Source organism: Manis javanica, chromosome 2 (assembly GCF_040802235.1).
Source record: "Manis javanica isolate MJ-LG chromosome 2, MJ_LKY, whole genome shotgun sequence".
NCBI lineage: Eukaryota > Metazoa > Chordata > Mammalia > Pholidota > Manidae > Manis > Manis javanica.
The window spans coordinates 8,112,982-8,132,153 of record NC_133157.1 but is presented as its reverse complement, the minus strand read 5'-3'; the positions used below and the strand labels follow the sequence as shown (position 1 = coordinate 8,132,153).

At 47.4% G+C, this 19,172-nt stretch overlaps 1 protein-coding gene across 25 annotated transcripts in view; it reads left to right on the top strand.

Moving 5' to 3' along the window:
* Positions 1-19,172, top strand: part of RALGPS1 (Ral GEF with PH domain and SH3 binding motif 1) — a 270,250-nt gene that overhangs the window by 65,288 nt on the left and 185,790 nt on the right. The window contains exon 2 of one of the 25 annotated variants that reach the window (XM_073224343.1): positions 9,116-10,124. The exons of the other annotated variants lie outside the window; for them this stretch is intronic. The gene's annotated coding sequence lies outside the window, so the exon portion shown is untranslated. The remainder of the gene's footprint in view (positions 1-9,115; positions 10,125-19,172) is intronic. 25 annotated transcript variants of the gene reach the window in all.

Sequence of the window (19,172 nt, the reverse complement as noted above, 5' to 3'; positions counted from 1 at the left end):
GCATCTCACTGAAAAGGCAGATTATCTGTTGAGCAACTTCAATACTACTTTTGGTGCCTGATGTCTGGGGAGAAGAAAAGGTGAGCCTGCTCTTCTCTCGGTTCTGTGCTCCTTGCGGGGGTCATTGCCAGGACATGGCATGGCAAGGGCTTACCAGAAGTCTCTGTGTCATTCTCTTGCTGCCGGCACCTGGGGCCATGCAGGGTCACAGAGGCCCGGGATGGGTGTCCAGCGCAGTGGGTACCAAATGCAGTGAGCAGAAAGTTTCTCCATGTGCCTGTGCTGTGTTCTTCCCAGGTTTTATGCTGCCCTTGCCAACATCACTCCATCCCCACTGCCCGATTTCCCAGCAGTTGGACGGATCTCCACTCATACGCAGGTCTCTGTGATCATCCGTCCACGGCACCACATGCTGAGAGACAGGAGGGGACACTGGCACAGTCAGTGAGAGCAAGGGCAGATATGAAAACAAAGAGTAGACCCAAAGTATTGGGCTGCAGGGGCATCAAGGAGGGGTGCTTAGGTATGGGCAGGAGGCAGGACTTTGTTAGCCCTGGGGATTCACAACAGGGGGGTAATGTGGGCAGATTTGTGTTTTAGGATGTTCATTCCCACTGAGTACAACAGATCCGACTGGAGTCAGGGAGACCGGTTAGGAGGCTTTGCAGTTATCCCTGTGAGGTGAGGTGGGGAGCAATGGAGAGGAGGGCAGGGCCGGGGTGAGACTGGTCAGAAGGCTGCAGAGGAGCTGAGACAGGAAGAAACGGGACAGAGAAGAGCGGACCGTGTGTGTGGGGAGCACCAGGAAGCACAGTGGGCAGAGGAAGTGGTCCTAGAGGTAGGAGTTCAGGGGGCCCAGGGTCCTGGGAGTCAAGCAGGATGGCCAGCATCCCCAGCACCGGCCAGGTTGCCCGGGGAAGGGAGGCCAGAGGGCCGGAGAAGGCTGCCAGCCTGGACAGCTGAAGAAGGGCTGGGGGATCAAAGTCAGGCAGGGAGGAAAGCTCAGGCTTAGTGGGGGGCGGCGGGGCGAGGGGGAGGCCAGGAGCAGGGGTTCCGGGGCTCGGGCCTTCGGGGTTGGGTAGCTGTGCCTGCCGGCTGGCAGCTACACTTTGGGCAGCGGCAGGGGAAGGGAAGTGACAGTCTTTGCCGATGAGGCTGAGGTACGTGTGACCTAAGGGAGCAAAGGCGCAGGACTCAGTTTAGTGATGTCCCTGGAGGTGATGGCAGGAGGCTGGGAAGAGCTGAAGGCTAGAGAGCTGACCAAGTGGGGACGGGGAATGGCTCGGGCTCCCCAGAAAAAAGGTGTGGGCCTGGGTGGGGAGCCTCATGACGTAAGGAACCAAGTGTCACCAGCACCTACCACTTGGGTTCGAGGCCCAGGCCAGGCGCTCTGTGTCAGTGGAGGGCAGGCCAGGGGTGGTCCGGGTAGGTGCCTGCTCATGGCTGCCCTTGCGGCGGGGGGGGGGGGGGGGGGACCCTGGTGTTTAAAGGAAAGGACGGATCCGGTTAGGATGAGGGGTGGGCACAGCGTTAGCAAACGGGCCGGCAGGGCCTTATCCGGAGGGAACCTGTGTCCCTGTGGGCACTTACTCTAGAGGAGTTGGTTTCTCTGCCACCCCCCACCTGCGTCAGGGCCTGCGGCCTGGGAGCGTGCTGCGACCGGCATCTGCCCGTCTGCCCAATGGCTGGCCTGCAGGAACGGCAGACTCCCCGCCGGAGTGCAGTTTCCTCTGGGCCACATGACACGTTGCAGTTCAGGAAAACACTGCTGTGGGTTCGGGAACCTGACCCTCTGGCCTTTCATCTGGACGCTGTTTGCTGCTGTGAGGAAGTGGGCATTCCAGAAAGCCGAGGTCAGTGCTGGATGCCGGACAAACCCTGTGTGTCTTCGCTGCTCCTTGGAATCACAGTGTTTGGCCCTGGGAGAGGGGAAGAGTGTTGCCAGCAGGCAGTTATTTGTAAAGAGGAGATTGGTTTCGCTGACATCATCAAACCCCCTCTCAGGTCACATGCTGGGCAGTCTTCTCAGACCGTTTATTTCCCTCCACTGCCCCAGCCTAGCCTCGGTTGCTGTCTCCTCTCCTCCCATCACGTCTCCCCACAGTCAGTCTTGCCCCTCGACCTCCCCTCTCACCTGGAGACATCTTTGCAAGGCCAGAGTATGGCCATGCCCCTGTCCTGCTCGGAGCCCTCCGAGGCTCTCCACTGCTCCGAGGATGCAGACGCACCGCCTTCACCCAGCCAGCTAGACTCCCAGCCTCACCCAGCCCCAGCCACGGCTCCATGCTGCCCACAGAGGGGCTCCCTCCCATCTCAGCGCCTCTCACTGGGTGTGCCCTCTGTCTGGAGTGCTCAGGAGACGGAATGAGTGGCTCAGAGCTCCGGGGAGCACAGGTCCCCATCGTGTTCCCTGTCACCACCCCACTTACCACTCTTATGTATGGCACTTTTCATCACTGTGCTGAAACGTCATGACTTTTAAAAGTTTGAGTAATGAAGTGTTTCAAGTCTGTCTCCCTCTTAGATTACAAACTGCATGGATGCAGGGATCATGCCGGTACTACTCCCCTTGGGTCCTGCGCCCCAGCCCAGAGCCTGATAGTATTTGTTGAATACATTTAGGATGTAGTAATAATAGTAATTATATCCCACTGAATCCTCTTAACTTTTGTACTATACTGCCTCCCTTTGTTCAAAAACCGAGTTAGGTAGTAGGGCGGGTGGCCCAGGGGCCCTCTGGATGGGGCCTGCACAAGGGGAGGATGGCTCCGGGTGGCGGGCTCGTCACGCTGATGTCACCTGGCACTGGGAGCCTGAGTGGCGGTCTCCCTCATCTGTTAATCGCTCTGAGCTCGCATTGGTATTTGCTTCTTACTTCCTAGTAATTGCTCTATCCGTTGTAGTGATTTCGTGTCACAATGGAAACAGTGGAGAAGGGCTTTTTTCCAACTCCATTCATGGTGGAGACAGAGGTTGGAGTCCCTTTCTGGGTCCCAGGAAAGACCTGTCTGAAGGGTTGGGAGAGCAGCTGGGACAGAACTCAGGTCTGGCAGCAGACATAGGCCAGCAGCACATTTGATCCAAAGAGACCAGTACTTTGCAATTTCCAGACTAATTTTTTCTCCCTTCTTGAGTGTGGATATGACATTAGTGCTGGTTAGAAACCAAATTTCCTTTTAAATGAATTAATAACACAAAACAGAACCTTTGGTGAGCAGCTGTTTTTACCCATGGGGACTTGGTGCCTGGTTGTGATTTTGCCTGCAAGGAAAACAGGTTCGTTTGGACTCTTGCTTTTGCAGCAGCTGCTTGATTCCAGGCCGTTTGGTGTGATGCACGGATCCTAAGCTTCAGAGGGAGGGAAGTCTGCGTGGGAACCCTGGCTCTGCTGCTCGCTGGCTCTGTGACTGTGGCAGGTTCCTTTACCTCCCGATCTGTAAAATAAGCATGATCCTCACCCCATACAGTTGCAGTGGGTAGAGGAGATTGCTTAGGCAAATGGCCTGGCACATGGCAGACACTTATAAGTTATTCTGAGAGATGTCAGGCATGTGATAAGGAGAAAAGGAACCTCAGAAGGACCCTGGCCCAGCTGTATGTGAAACTCTTGGAGGGAAGGACCTTTCCCACCTCTGCTGTATCCCTTACTCCAGCCACAGTGGCCCGTTATAGATCAATACGTATCAGTGTTTTGAATGAATGAGAGACAAAGAAGCATTTCTTTCTTTTTCTGCTTAAGCAAGCACAAATACTGGGCTCTGGAGTAAGAAGGGTGTAGTTTGTATCTGGCCACACTCAACTCACTTTTTCTCTCTCAGTCAATTTCCATATCTGTAAAATGGAGATGATGATATGACTGTCTCAAAAAATTGGACAAGAAAACTAAATGAGATTTTTTTTCAGCGTTATTGAGGTATAATTGACATATGATAAATCATGTATAAATAAAGCCAGCAGTTTGATGAGTTTTGGATGTATGTATATATATACCTTTGAAACCAGCATCAAATCAAGATAACAAACATACCCATTATCCAGAAAGTTTCCTTTGTGATCCTTTGCTCCTCTCCCACAACCCCACTGTCTTCTTGAAATTAGGTAGTACAAGTCCTTAAAAAGTGTTCTATTTCAGAATTATTTTGGATCTACTAGTCCTAGGATGTTGATTGTGATTATATTGAACTAGAGATCAGTTTCAGGAGGATCAACATCTTAACAATACTGTCACCTGAACCGTGAACACAATATGTATCTCCATGTATTTAGGTTTCCTTTAACCTATTTTAGTAATGTTATATGATTTTCAGTGTCTAAGTCTTACACTTCTTTTGTCAGATTTATTCCTAAGTATTTTATTTTCTGTGCTATTGTAAATATTTTCTAATTTAAATTAAATTCCAGTTGTTCATTACTAGTTTATAGAAATATGAGCCTACAAATTGACCTTGTAGCCTACAGTTTTCTGAAACTCATTTTAAAGAATTTTCTGCACAGATGATGTCTTTGGGTAATGACAGTTGCTTTTATTTCTTTTACTTGCCTTATTCACTGGCTATACTAGTACACACTTGAGTAGAAGTGGTGAGAGCAGATATCCTTGGCTTTTTCTAATAGTAGAGAAGAAGTGGTCTTTCACCATTAAGGATGACGTTAGCTGTTAACTGTAGGTTTTTCACTGATGCCTTTTATTAGGTTGAGGATGTTCCCTTCTAATCCAGATTTGCTAAGGATTTCTATCTGGAATGGATATTGGGTTTTATCAAATGCTTTTCTGGATCTGTTGAGATAATGATATGGTTTTTCTTTTGCAGTCTGTTGCTATGGAGAATTAAATGATTGATTTTTGAAGTTAAACAAGCCTTGCATTCCTGTAAGTCTTGCTTGGTCATGATGTGGAATCCTTTCATATGTTGTTGGGTTTGATTTGCTAAAATTTTGTTAAGAATTTTTGCATCTGTGTTCATGATGAGGAATATTGGTTTGTATTTTTCTTTTCTTGTGAAGTCTTTTCCTAGCTTTGGTATCTGTGTAATGCTGACCTTATAAAATGAGGTCAGAAGCATTCCTATCTTTTTAATTTTCCAGAAGAGTTTATGTAGTATTGGTATGATTTCTTTCCTAAATATTTGGTATATTTGACTAGTAGAGCCACCTGGGCCTGAAATTTTGTTTGTGGAATGGTTCTTGATTTTTCCTGGTTAAATAGACTATTTTTAGTCTATTTTATGAGTTTTAGGCTCATAGCAAAATTAAGCAGAAGGTAAGGAGAATTCCCATGTATCCCCTGCCCCCCACAGATGCACAGCCTCCCCCACTATCACCATCCCCATCAGAGTGGTACATTTGTTACAGTTGATCAATTTACATTGACACACCTTTATTACCCAAAGCCCATAGTTTGCATTAGTGTTCAATCTTGGTATTTTACATTCTATGGGTTTTGACAATGCATAATGACATGTATCCGCCATTATCGTATCATACAGAATAGTTTCACTGCCCTAAAAATCCCGTGTTCCACTTATTCATCCCTCCCTCTTCCCTAACCCCTGGCAACCACTGCTCTTATTAGTGTCTCCATTAGCTTTCCTCTTTCCAATGTGTCGCAGAGCTGGAATCACACAGTATAGCCTCTTTCACTTAGTAATATGCATTTAAGGTTCTTCCATATCTTTTCATGGTTCAGTGACTCATTTCTTTGTAACTTTGAATCATATTTCAAAGTCTGGATGTGCCACAGTTTATCCATTCACCTGTCCTTGGAACACCTGTACTAAGAAACCTCTTGCTTGCTTCCAAGTTTTGACAATTAGAAATAAAGCTGCTGTTCACATCCATATGCAGGTTTTTGTGTGGGCAGGTTTTCAAATCCTTTGAGTAAATACCAAGGAGGAAATACCAATCTGGCAAAAGATGTGATTGCTAGATTGTTATAGAAAGGTTTTCACTGTAAATTCAATTTCTCTAACAGATATGGAGCTTTTCAGGTAAACTGTTTCTTTTTTAGTGACCTTTGGTTGTGTTTTTCAGTGAGTTTATCCATTTTATCTAAGTTGTTACATTTATTCCATGAAGTCGTCCATAATATTCCTTTATCCTTTTAATATTTTTAAGACCTTCAATGATGTCCCTTTTGTCATTCCTGGTATTGATAATTTGTGTCTCCTTTCTTTTTTCCTGATCAATCTGGCTAAGTTCATTGATTTCATTGTTCTCAAAAAATGAGCTTTTGCTTCCATTAATTTTTTCCTATTGCTTTTCTGTTTTCTAGTCCATTGATTTCTGTTCATATTTTTATTATTTCCTTTCTTCTGCTTGCTTTGGATTTAACTTACCCTTCCAGTTTCTTGAAGTGGTTGCTGAAGTCGGTGATTTGAGACCTTTCCTCATTTCTGATTAGGCCTCTAGTGCTGCACATTTCCCGGTAAGCACTGCGTTAGCTTCGGCCCACACATTTCGATGTTTGGGGCTTTCATTTCCATTCAGTTCATAATGCTTCCTAATTTTCCATTTGATTTCTTCTTGACCCACGAGTTACTTAGAAATGTGTTTCTTAGTTTCCAGATATTTCAGAATTTTCTAGGTATTTTGTAATTTATATAAAATATAAATTCTAGGAATTTATATTTTAAATCCCATTGTGGTTAGAGACATACTTTGTATGATCTGAATTATTATAAATTTATTAAGATTTATGTTATGGCACAGAATATGATGGGTTTTAGTAAAGTTCTGAGTGAACTTGAAGGAAAATATGTATTCTGCTGTTTTTTGCATAGTATTGTATAAAGATAATTGAGGTCAGTTTGGTTAATAGCGTTATCAAAGTCATCCATATCATAATTGATTTTCTACTTACTTATTCTATTACTGAGAGCAGACTGTTGAAATCTCCCACTAAATTTATAGATTTTTTATCTCTCCTTTAATTTTTATCAGTTTTTGCTCCATGCATTTTGAAATTCTATTATTAGCCACATAAACTTTATAATTGTTATGTCCTCCTATTGAATTTACCCTTTATCATTATGAAATGACCTGCCTTATCTCTGGAAATACTCTTTGCTCTGAATTTACTTTGTTTAATAACATAATCACTCATCTTTCTTTTGATGAGTGTTAGTATGTATTACGATCTGAATGTTTGTATCCCTCCCAAATTCATGTGTTGAAATCCTAACTCCCAAAGTGATGGTTTTAGGACTTGGGGCCTTTAGGCAGAGCTCTCATGGTTGGGATTACTGCCCTTATAAAAGAGACCCCAGAGAGTTAGCTCATCCCTTCTGCCTTGTGAGGACACAGTACAAAGATGCTGTCTATGACCCAGGAAGTGGGCCCTTACCAGACACCAGATCTACCAGCATCTTGATCATGGACTTCCCAGCCTCCAGAAATAGCAGAAATAAATCTCCTTTGTTTCCATAAGTTACTCTGTTTATGGTATTTTTGCTATAGCAACCTGAACAGACTAAGATAACATCTATCTTCTTCATCCCATTACTTTCAGCTTATTTGTATCTTTATATTTAAAGTGGGCTTGTTGTAGGCAGCATAGTTGAATCCTGCTTTCTGAAAACCACTGCCTTTTCACTGGGGTGCTTAGACTATTTATATTTAATGTGATTATTGATATGGTTGGACTCAATCTATTCTTCATGCCCCTTTTCCTCTTCTGACTTCTTTTAAAGTGAGTGTATTTCATGATTCCATTTTATCCCCTTTATTGGCTAACTAGCCATAATTTCTTTTAATGGTTGGTTTAAGGTACATCTTTAACATATTAGGTTCTACTTTCAAGTGATAATATACCATCTCATATATGACCTTTATAATAGTATACTTCTATTTGCCTCTCTCCCATTCTTGGTAGTATCATCATAGATTTTACTTCTGCATATCAGTAATCTCCACAAGACATTGGTATTATATTTGCATTAAACGATTATCTATTAAAGTGTAATATCCTTTAAAGAGATTTCTAAAGGTATGTAGAGTAATATTCACAATCTTAAGTGGTGGAACTCTTTACAAAGTAATCAAGTCATGATTTGCCACCAGGTCAAGATAAAGAATGCACCAACAGCCCAGAAACCTACCCCATGCTCTCTCCAAGTCATTAACTACTCCTACGTGTAATTGCTATTCTAACTTCTGCCACTATGGGTAGTTTTATTTTTGAACTTTATATAAATGGAATCATATTGTATAATCTTTTGACTGTTTCTACTTAACATTATATGCATGAGATTTATTATGTTTTTTTATAGCAGGAGTTTTTATCTTTTTTCATTTTTATATGGTGTTCTGTACATTATATGAGTAGACCATATTTTATTTACCCTTTCCAATATCAATAGAGATTTTGGTTGTTTCCAGCTTGGGGCTATTATGAATAATGTTGCTGCATCCTTGAACATGTCCTTGGTTGGTCTCATTTTTTGAGTATGATATCCATGAGAGGAATTGGTTGGTCATAAGGAATGTGTGTGTTCGGCCTAATAGATTTCGCAAAACTGTTTTCAGAAGTGGTTGTGCCGATTTCCATTCCCATTAGCAGTGTGTGAGAGTTTCAGTAGTTCTTCACATTTGCCAACACTTGGCATTGTCAGAGGCTGAAACAACAGTGGGTGCAGAGCTCATCTCAGTGCATTTCCCTCCTATCTGGGTCTGGGGCCTTCAACTCTGGCAGTTTTGGTTGCTCTCTGATATAGTCAGGTTTTCTTTTCTTTTGTTACTTTATCCAATTTTCATAGTTAATCTGATACAAGTCATTTTGTCATAGAATTAAAAGCCTCTTTATTTTGAAAACTATCTTCTGTGGAAAAGAGGTATTTTTCTCAAATTACATTAAGGTATTGCTCTACCCCAAAAGTGTGTAGGATGATGGCATGAGATGCTACCACATACATCTGGGTGACAGTTTTCATTGTCACTATGTTGTCCAATATTTTCCCTTTGAAAGGCATTTATGAACGTGTACCTTGCATTTATGATTATTTACATCCGTTTGTGTTTACCTTGATCCTAACTTAAGTCAGAAAATGTCAAATGAAAAGAGTGACATTCAAATGAAAAGAGGCTCTTACGTAATCTTTGGTCTTACTTTCATAACCAGACATTTAGACCGCAGTGACAGGACGCTTGCCAGTGATCACATGCCACCTGCCAAGGGGACCGAGCACACCCTCCTGGAGATTCAGCGAGAAGGGACCTTACTGGGGAGAAGAAGGCTTGACTTGGAAAGGCAAAAAGTTTCCAAAACCTGGACTTAAACACAAAACCTTCTTTTGAAAATTGCTTATTGCATTGCCAAGCAAAAGAAATCAGCCCAACAGGAGAGAACCTGGTGAAGCTACGTAACTTGGGACCTGACTGAGCTGAGCTGTGGCATGGAGGAGAGCGAGATTAAAGCAGTTCCCCTGTCGGATGATGTCATCTGTAGAATAGCTGACCTGCCTTCTTGTACTTGAAGTAGGTCATGGAAGGAATCAGCCACGGTGCCCTTTCTTCAGTAATTCATTGTGTAAACTGCTGATGATAGTCTCAGCACAACCAGCTCCTGTTGGTGTCTGTTGCCTGTGTGTTTTCAACATCCAGGAAAAATTCTCACATTGCAAAGCTCCTTGGGAAACCTCCAAGTCCTCAAAATGGCACACAGTTCCTTTGCCTAGCTAACTTTTGACTAAAAGGAATGCTGAGGCTATCTGTGCACAGATGAAGCATCTGCTCGTCTGGCAACACATCTGGCTTTGCAGCTTTCATGAAGTAGAGAGGCCCACCTGCCACCGTGGCAGGGACTCGCTGCGCCAGTGTGCACTGATGTCAAAGACCGCAGTGGTCCTGAAAGCCTGCTTTGAAAGCTTGCGATTTCATCAGAGCCAGGGCTGTGAGTTCCTGCCTTCTCAGGAGGTTTTAGTATGAAATGGAGCAGAACGTAAAGCTGCTTTGGCTGCCCAGGAGTTCACTGGCTCCCCAAAGGACCAGTCTTGAAGTACTTGACTGAACTTCAGACTGAAGTTCTATTTTCTTCTCTTTGAAAGTAAAGGAAAACATACAAAACAGAGAAAGAGGAATTCATTCATGACTTGGCTTGCTTACTCAATATTTTTGGCCATGTGATTGAGGTAAATCTATCAATTCGCCATTATAGATGTTTCTAAAAAAAGGGCAATTTGGCCGTGCAGCCCTTTGGGAGAGGAGACTGGGCCAGACAAGCCTATAACCCTTCCTCTGCTGGAGGAAATGTGTGTGCTGCCGGGGTGGCAGAGTCATGCCAAGTCCTCAGCAGCAGCTAGCTGCTCTGTTATCTCATCTGTAAGACGGTGACGACAATAGTTCCCACCTCAGAGGGTTACGGGGAGGATTTGTGTGGTGATGCGCTTGAGTCCTTCCTTGAGACCCTCTGGCTGGAGCGTGATCAGCGCTCCGTAGGTGTTGCTGCTGGTGTTCCTTCTCTTCCTCTTTTTCTTCTTCCCTTTATTGTTGCTGTCGTCGTCACTCAGATGTCTCTCTGAGATGGATGTAAACTGGTCTGGAACCTTGAATCCCAGTCCTGTGGTTTTAGGAAGGCCAGAGCTACCCAGATCCATGCAAGCCCCTGGAGGCCTACTTCTCCCATGGGTATCATGTCTCCACTGGGCCACATGGTGCGGCAACACCTTTGCAAGTTCTTCCTGAAGAATTTGCCCCCCAGAGAGCTAGGGAGCCACGGAGATTTCATGGAAAGGGATCCTTGGAGGCCACATTCACAGCTTTTAAAGTCACTGTATGCATCACAATTTCTGAACTACTTTCTGGATGTGCCGTCACTGTGGGCCCCTCAGCTGATCCCAGCCCCTTCCAGCCTCCCCAGCTCCCATTCTCCTCTGCAGACCATCCGTCCCCCTTCCCTGTGCAGAGCAGTTCTCCTGCAGCCCAGTGTGCACCCTCAAATCCATCCAGGTACCGAGCAGGACAGAGCACCCTCCATCTAACAGGAGCATCCTTTGTGAAGGATTGTCATTGTAAATAGCCTCTTTGGTGGGGATGGGGGCCAGAGGTCCAATTTCCTTATTAGAGTTTTGTTTTATTTTTATTTTTTAACGGTCACACATGCTTCTTTGGCTTAGGCCCTAGGGGAAGAAGAGTCGGCAGGTGACATCTACTGACGGGATTGGGTGGAGAGCATGGATTTGGGTGTGCGGCCCATCCAGGTTGAGACCTTGGCCTTGTCCCTTGCTGCTGTGTGGCTTCACCCAGTTTGTTTCATTTCTCAGAGCCCCTGGACCTCAGGGGCCAGGCTGGCTTTCTTATCGTGAAAGCTCCATACCCTGGGGCAGAAGTCCCCCAAGGTACCCGTGGGATGGAGCATCCCCTTAACCTTCGCCCTTCCTCCTTCCTGGAAAGATGAGCTCACAGCCATGATTCTGTTGAAATTTAACTGCTAACCTCTCTGGAGGGAAGCAAATTGCACATCAGGATTGTCAACAAATTCGAGAATCCCTCAGAGCTGGACTGGGACCCCAGTGCATGGTTCCTGGCTCCTGACTCTTCCCAGGGCGTCCCGGACTCCTGCTTGATTGGCTTCCCTGAGAGAGGGGCTTTGTGCGCCCTGGCCCCATCAGGCCTTCCCTTCCCTCCCTTCCTCGCCCTCGCCCTCGCCTCCAAGGCCACCCAGCCGGACTGGCTGTGAGAACAGAACAGTGGGAAACCAGGTGAATCAGGATGTTCTTAGTTTCAAGTAACAGAAAACAGCTCAAGCCAGCTTGATGGAAGGGGGATTTGCCAACATAAGGGGAATTTGCTCTGAGCCTCAAGGGGTGTCCTGTGAACCCGGAAGGGGAGAGAGGCTGGAGGCCTGGCTGGGCTCCAGGCTTGCCTCTCAGCTCTGCCCATCAGGCATCTGGGATCCCGACTCCCTCGAGTCAGCGGGGCACAGGGGGGATGCCTGGGCCCCCAGGCCCTCGAGCCTTACTCTTTTCTCTCTCGGTCCTTCTACATTCCAAATGCTCTGCAGGGAATCGTTAATGTCCTGGTGGGGGGCAGATTTGTGCTGTTCTAGGCGACTACCCCTGTGATGGCTTGAGGGCGAGGTGCAGTTCCCAGAGAAGCGGCTGGTAGGGAGCTGGGCAGATGCCCCTGAAATGCGAGTAATGGGAACCAATGTCCCCTTACCCTCATATGCCACTTGCTCCGTGTGGCCTTCTGGCTCTGGACCTCCGTCAGCTCCAGTCAGTGCCTTTCAGGCACATGTCATTTGGGCTTCTGAACAGAGCCTGAGAAGGCGGCAGGGGACCTGGGGTGGAGGTGGCTGAGTGAGTGATGGCTCCTGCAAATCAATACCCCCAAATTGTGTATAGTTCAACAGCTTTTATTTGTGTATGGCTCAGGGCAGCTGTGGAGACACTTGGCCACTTCACACAGCTCCTCAGGGCTGGGAAAGATGCCTGGATGCAGGAGCCCCTTCTGCACTGTAGTCGTTCTTCCTGTGTCTCTGATGTGCAACCCTTTGAGGAATGAAGACAGCCAGTGGCCAGTCTGGGCCCCCTGGGTTCTCTGGAGCCTCCCCCAGATCTCCTCTGAGGTGGAAGGAATCCCAGAGTTGCTGTGCTTCCTTCCCCCTGGGTGGCCATGGCAGTGTGGCCAGCACAGGGTCTTTGCCTTGACTGGGCAATCAAGGGGTCCACCCTGGTGGCTGGGGGTGTGTGTGGTATTTCCAGAACAAAAGCCTATATTTTTTATGAAAGTATGCTTCTTCTAGAATTCAGTAGGGTATATAGACATTATGTTTAACTGGAAAAATCTAACTGCCTTTTAAATCCTTTATATCTGGCTGAAGCCATGGCGGTAACTTCCAACTAGGTTAGTACCTGCATACAGTTGAGACATATAGGTTGGCTCTCTCTCCCACCCCAAGTTATTTAAAAAAATAAATACTGTTAATAGGATTTTTGCATGCCAAGATTCAGGCTGAATGTCAGAGCATAAAAATAGGTTTGTATGTAATGAGGAGATTAGCAGGCAATCCCCCTGCCAGCACCCCCGCCCCCTCCCCCCTCCCGCTTAAGAGTGGTCCTGGCAGCCCCTTCCTGCCTATAAATACTTGGGGTTGCCTCATTGGCATGTCAGCATGGGGCAAGAAGCAGCCAGATGGTTTTATGATCCATAAGTGCAAGCACCAGACGTGCTCTGAAATTCATTAGTGTTTGCTTGTCATTACAAATAGCCTGTGTTTGCCTTCCGACTAGACGGCGGACAGGCAGGGGTGTGGAGGGCTCTGAAGCCGTGACTCTTTTGGGAATTGAGAATTTAAAGCAAACTTTTAATTTATGGCTGGAGATTGTTTCTTTCTCTCAAGTGTAGGTCCTGGAAGTTTGAACCTTTAAATGTAGATTGGCTTTTCCTTCAGTGGGAAAGTAAGAGGTTCTTGGATAAAACCTGCTCATAAAATGAGTTATGATCTCCCGTTGTCTTTTTCCCCTTCTGCCCTTGGATAAACTGTTTGGAGAGGGTAAACCTCCCAACCTGTAATGTCCAGACACTTACCTGTGTAGTTGTAGCCGCTCTGTCCCTCCCTGGCCCTGCCCCACCTGACAGCTAGAGGCCCTGCTCCTCAGCCGTCTCTTCTCTGGACCTGGAACACTCGGGGCTCAGGCTGTGGTCCTTTCAGGCCCCAGGGGACCCCTTGAGGGAATGTGAAGTCGCGGGAGCTCTAAGCCGGCTGCCCTCTGATGCATAGGGCTGGGCGGTGTCAGCTGCATGTGTGCTGAAGTCAAGGTTCAGGTACCCACTGAAGTCTGAGTGGCGTCTGGAGGCTGACGTGCGTGGGGGCCAGAGGTCTGAGGTTCTGAGTGGGGCTGTGGACTTGAATGTAATTAGAGGGGACAGTCTCCCAAATGGCCTTCACATGGCTTGTAAGGCCTCCCTGGGATGGCAGGTTCCATGCTTATTATTCAGTCGTCCAGCGCATATTGACCAGAGACATATACCACATGGGAGGCTCATGCCCAGTATGTCGGGGAACTCAGGGATCAATGAGTATCCCTAATGGTTTAGTGGGAAAGGTGAGACTTATGTAAATAATTACAAGGGCCACACTGAGGGGACAGGCTAAGTGCCAGAGGTCATGGGCAGCGCATCCCAAAGGGGGTCCTGTTGGCTCGCGGCCTGGAAAGATTGGTATGATTTGGATACATGGTCGGAAGAGAGGGCATTCTAGGAGAGGGAGCGGCTTAAACAGATAAGGCAGTTGGGAAGAAAGTGGCCATGTACCAGGACTAGTGAGCAGACGGTTTGGCAGAGCAAAGAAGAGGGGAGGTGCTTTGTGGAAAATTAGACTAGAGAACAGGGTGGTCCCATCATGGAGGCCTCGAATGCCATGCCCAGGGCACTTGGGACTTGGTTCTCTAGGCATTGGCAGAGCTGCGCTTCATTCCAGAAGCTGAACAAGCAGCGGCCAAAGTCCTACAGGCCCTATGGCCATACATGCCCCAAACTAAACCTATGATTCCTTCCCCAGAATCTTGCGGTGTTCCCAGCCCTGGAATGGCACACCTGCTCCTGGAAAGTCAGAGACGTGATGTCTGTCCTCAGTGGCTCCTAGTCAGGCCCTGTGCCCTGTTTCCCTGCCTTGCTCCTCCCTCTGCACCCAGTGCCACCTTCCAGCTCAGGCTGCCCTCCTGCCTCCACCACAGCTTATACACTCACCTCCTACCGGACATCTCTACACCCACTCCTGCCCTTTCCTGCTCTCTCAGCCACCCTGAAGGATTCTAATCTCTACCCACCTCACTGAGCTGCTTCAGAGTTCCAGCTGGCTTCACCAGGGCACTGAGGGTCAGCCCCAAGTCTCTGAGGTGGGTGTGTAGGCTGTGCCCCATCTGGCTCAGCCCGTCCTCTCCGGCCCGCTCCTGGCCCTCCGCACTCACTGCCCTGCCTCACCCACTCCAGCCTCCTCGGAGGTCCCCAGATCTACTCCAGGCCTGTGCACTTGCTGCTCCCTGCAGGTATGCAGGCCTTCTGTGCCACTCCTGTCCCCCTTACCTGGCTCACTACCAGCCCCCTGCTCCTCAACTAAGCTAGCCCCCTGTCCCACTCTGCCTTCACCCTCTGAACTTGTCCTTAGGCACTTGGTAAACTGAGCATTAGTAATTAACACCTGTCTTCTCGTGGGAAGGCAGATGACTTATTCACCGCTCTATCCCCCAGCCTTGCACAGTGCCTGGCACAGCTGGCGCTCCATGAGGACTGCTTGGTACTGCTGGCCAGATGGGGGCTGCAGAGTTGAGCAGCTGGCTGAGCCTGAGGTTGGGATCAAAGCCATGGTCTTGTCTGTCTTATAAGAGGTGGTTTCACCCCATCACAGGCTAGTGGCTTCAGTGTCTGGGTGGTTTCCTCACACTTAATTTAAATAAGTATCCCTGTAAAGGTCAAACACTTGAAAGGATGGTTTCTCCTTTTCACCTTTCAGGAAAGGAAACAACTTTTCTGAAAGAATGTCCCTCCTGGTCTGCTTGAGCCCTGGCTGTCTGTGGCCGTCACCGACAGTTCACATGTCCAAACAGCCCAGTCCTCTGGAACATGTCCCGCTGTGCAGCCATTGCTGGCATTTCTCAAAAGTCTGGCTTTGTTTCCAGAAATCCTGCTCTGTCCAGGGGCTTCAAGCAGGTCACCAGGGGTGGGGGAGAGGACTCTTCTGCTGTGCCGCGTGAGGATGCACCCATGGCCCCTCCCTCAGCTCAGCCCGCTGCCCACTACAGTCAGGCCTGGTGCTGCAGGGACGGGACAGGACGTCCTCAGGGCCAGGACAGCCTCAAGCCCTGTGCTCCCTCAAGGCTTAGTAGCCTCTTCTGAGTGAAGTCTGTCCACTCCCTCGCCCCTGTCTGGCTACCTTACCTCTGCCTCTGGGACCTTTTTCTATTAAAAGCTCAGGCTCTGGTGGCTGCCAAGGTGAACTTGCATAAATTATTTCATCTCTGAGCCTCAGTTTTCTCATCTGTAAAATGGAATAGTGAAATTGACTTTATGGTCTGGCTTTGAGACTTAAGCAAAGTAAAGTGGGTAAAAGGACCTTGTATAGTCCTAGGCTGTCAGAAACATGCAGTGACTTGTGGTCCTTCTCCTTCCCTGCCTTCCTGTTCATTTTGTAACCCCTGTAGTGCCATCTACTTTGTGAAAACTCAGTCAACATTAGTCAAAACTATTGGAGGAAAATCATAATAGTGATGTGTGGCCAGGCTGGGAGCACAGTGGTTGGGAGCCTAGGTTTTGGAGTCACGCAGACCTGGGTTTGATTTACAGTTTTGTCACTTATTTGCTGTGTGACCTTAGGTGAGTTAATCATCCTCTCTGAATCTCAATGTACTTATGCATAAACTGGGGCAATAATAGTCCTTCATGATGGGTGCCTTTGTTAAAAGATTAAGGGGCATAACGAAAGGCAGGTGTTCAGCCTAGTGCCTGGCACACAGCAGGCAAGCTGGGAGCTGCTGCTGTTACTGTAGGTCTCTTCTTCTTCTCAGTCTGGGAACAGGCCTGAGCTCATCTGAAGGACCCTGCTCGCCTTCACAGTGAGGAGGAGCCATGGGGCCGGTGCTGGGTTGTCTCAGGGTGCTCCCGCTGTGCTGTCTTCCTGTCTGGTGAGATGTGGCGCAGCCGTTTGGGTCTCAGCCTCCCCAGATGCGTTCCAGGCGTGAGGCGGCCAGTGCGGCGCTCCGCCGTCTGACCAGCACCGTCTGCGCTGGCGCAGAGGCCCCCTGAGGCCGCCTTTGCTCTGGGAACGCGGAGAGCGTGGGATGCTTCCGCGGGCTGCCCAGTTGTTTCTCTCCCCGAGTTCCTCGCCTGCCCTGGGCAGCCCTGTCCACAGCAGGGCCCACGTCCCACCCTCCCTGTCCTGCTCTCCCTGACGTGGCCTCACCCACTGCATCTCCACCTCAAAAGAAGTACCTGATCCCACCTGAAATGCGACGCCTCTGCCTTCAAATGCCTTTCTCTTTGTTTGATTTTTTCTTTTCTCTCCTCCCTCCTTCTCTTCCCCACCCTTTCCCCTCCTCTTTCTCCAGCTCCTTCCCCTTCTCTCTTTCTGGAAATGGAGTTTGCTGGTCAGCAATGTTTTGTCTTTTCCTCTGCCCCCATCTTCCGCAGCCTGCCTCTCCCCGAGTATTTCCTGTCTCCTTTCCCACCAGACGGCCAGTGCACTTCATCCCTGGGGGGGCAAGCCAGTGCCCAGGACCCCCCACCCCTTCGTGACTCTGAGACTCAGCCTCTCTACACTCCTTCAAACACTTGGGGGAAGAAAGCCACCCACCAGTCACGCCGGGTCCAGGGGCAGGTCTCACCTGATAGTGTTTTTATGTAAAGCCAGACGTGTGACCTCACAGGAAGGGAGAACTGGGAGGGTCTCAGAGACCACCCAGTGCTGTTGCATTTTACAGGTGGGACACTGAGCTCCTGTACCGGGAAGGACTGACTCAAGGTCTCAAAGTGGGTTAGGTGGGGCACAGCTGAGATTAGAAACCAGGACTCCTGACTTGGCAAGTCCCCGGAAAAACATGACATTGCCCATGTGAGCTGCATGTCTTTTCTGATTTTTGAATTTATTGCATTCTATCTGTCACCCAAGTCCCTCTAACAGCTGCAGCTGGACCTACCTAACCCATCAGTGACGAGCCACACCCCACTCCCCTCCAGAAAAGGGACAGACCTTAAGTAAGGGAACATAAGGACTTAGGTCAGTTGCATGGGGGTTCGTCGCCTGGTCAGTCTTCCTGCTTGTCCTGGGCTGACCTTGCCCTCTGGTTCTTAGTCTCCACACCTCAGCCTGGTCCTGCTGATGGGGCTCCTTGGCTTGTCTTCAGTCCTCCTGCCCTGACCCCTCCTTTCCAGGGAGTATACCTTATATTTCAGGGCCATGCCTTTGTACATTGGCAAGAGCTGTGTTGTCCAGACGGTGGCCCCATGTGGCTCCTGGGCCCTTGAGATGTGGCTAGTCCAAACGGAAGTGTTCTGTAAGTGTAAAAAGCAGACCAGATTTCAAAGGCTTAGTACAGAAAAACAAGGTAAACTCTCTTATCAATACTTGTATTTTATATTGACTCCAGGTTGAAAAGATATTATTTTGGATATATTTAGTTAAGTAAATTAAATTGTTAAGTTAATTTCACCTGGTGTGCATTATATTTCTGTTGGCCGGCCCTGAGTCACAGCTTCTAGACTTCTGTCAACCAGGGATCCGTGAAGGACTGAAGCCTAATGTCTGAAAGTCTGTTGTAGATAATGAGTAAATCTTCTGCGGAGAAGTAAGAAAGTTACTCCAACCATTTTCTGAGGTTCAAATAAGGAACCTAGTTGTGAAAGGCCGCACCAGCTGTTGTTCCTTCGAATTTTAATTTAAATTCTGGTAGCATTTTTCTTCATTGTATAATGATGGCTGTTGGTTTGAGACAGTTATTATAATAAGTGTCTAAGAAGTCCTTTTTTTCTTTTTAAAGTTTCAAATGAATGTTGTGTTTTGCTAATTACCTCTTGGTGTCTGAGAAGATCTTACCACTTTTTTCTTTAATTTATTGATGTGCTGTCATTATGTTAATAGTCTTGATAATATTCGCTTATTTTCATATTTTTTAGACAAATTTCCTGGGTGATGCAGGATAATTTTTTCCCCCTTTATTCTGTTTTTGTTAGGTGTTATGGTTTTGGGCTTCTTTTCATTACTTTTTGTGCTCTGGAATAAATGATTTAGCATAAGAATTAGGCGTTCTTTAAAAGTCTGCGAGGACTCACTGGTAAAATCATATGGCCCTGGAACTTCTGAGTTAACTTTTCCAGTTTCTGACGTGGTGTTTAGCATACTCACCAGACACAGAAAAGTTTTGGTTGGCCAAAAAAATGAAAGGCAGTGCAAGACTAGGTCAGAGCCTTCATCTTCCCATGAAGCAGGTAGTCCCAGAAACTTCATCTTGAGTTCCGAGCCATGTTCAGGGTGATTCTGCAGTATATGAAAGTCAAGATTTTGAAGGATTCCATTGTGCTGAAAAACATGGTCACCAAACTTAAATTGCAGTGGAAAGAGTGTGCAGCAGGTTAGATATTGCAGAAAACCAAAGTGGAGTTAAAAGAGAAATTAAAATTTTCCCCTAGTCCTCAGAGGAAAAACAAAAGGAGACAAATATGAATTGTTCTAGAAGCTGTCATGT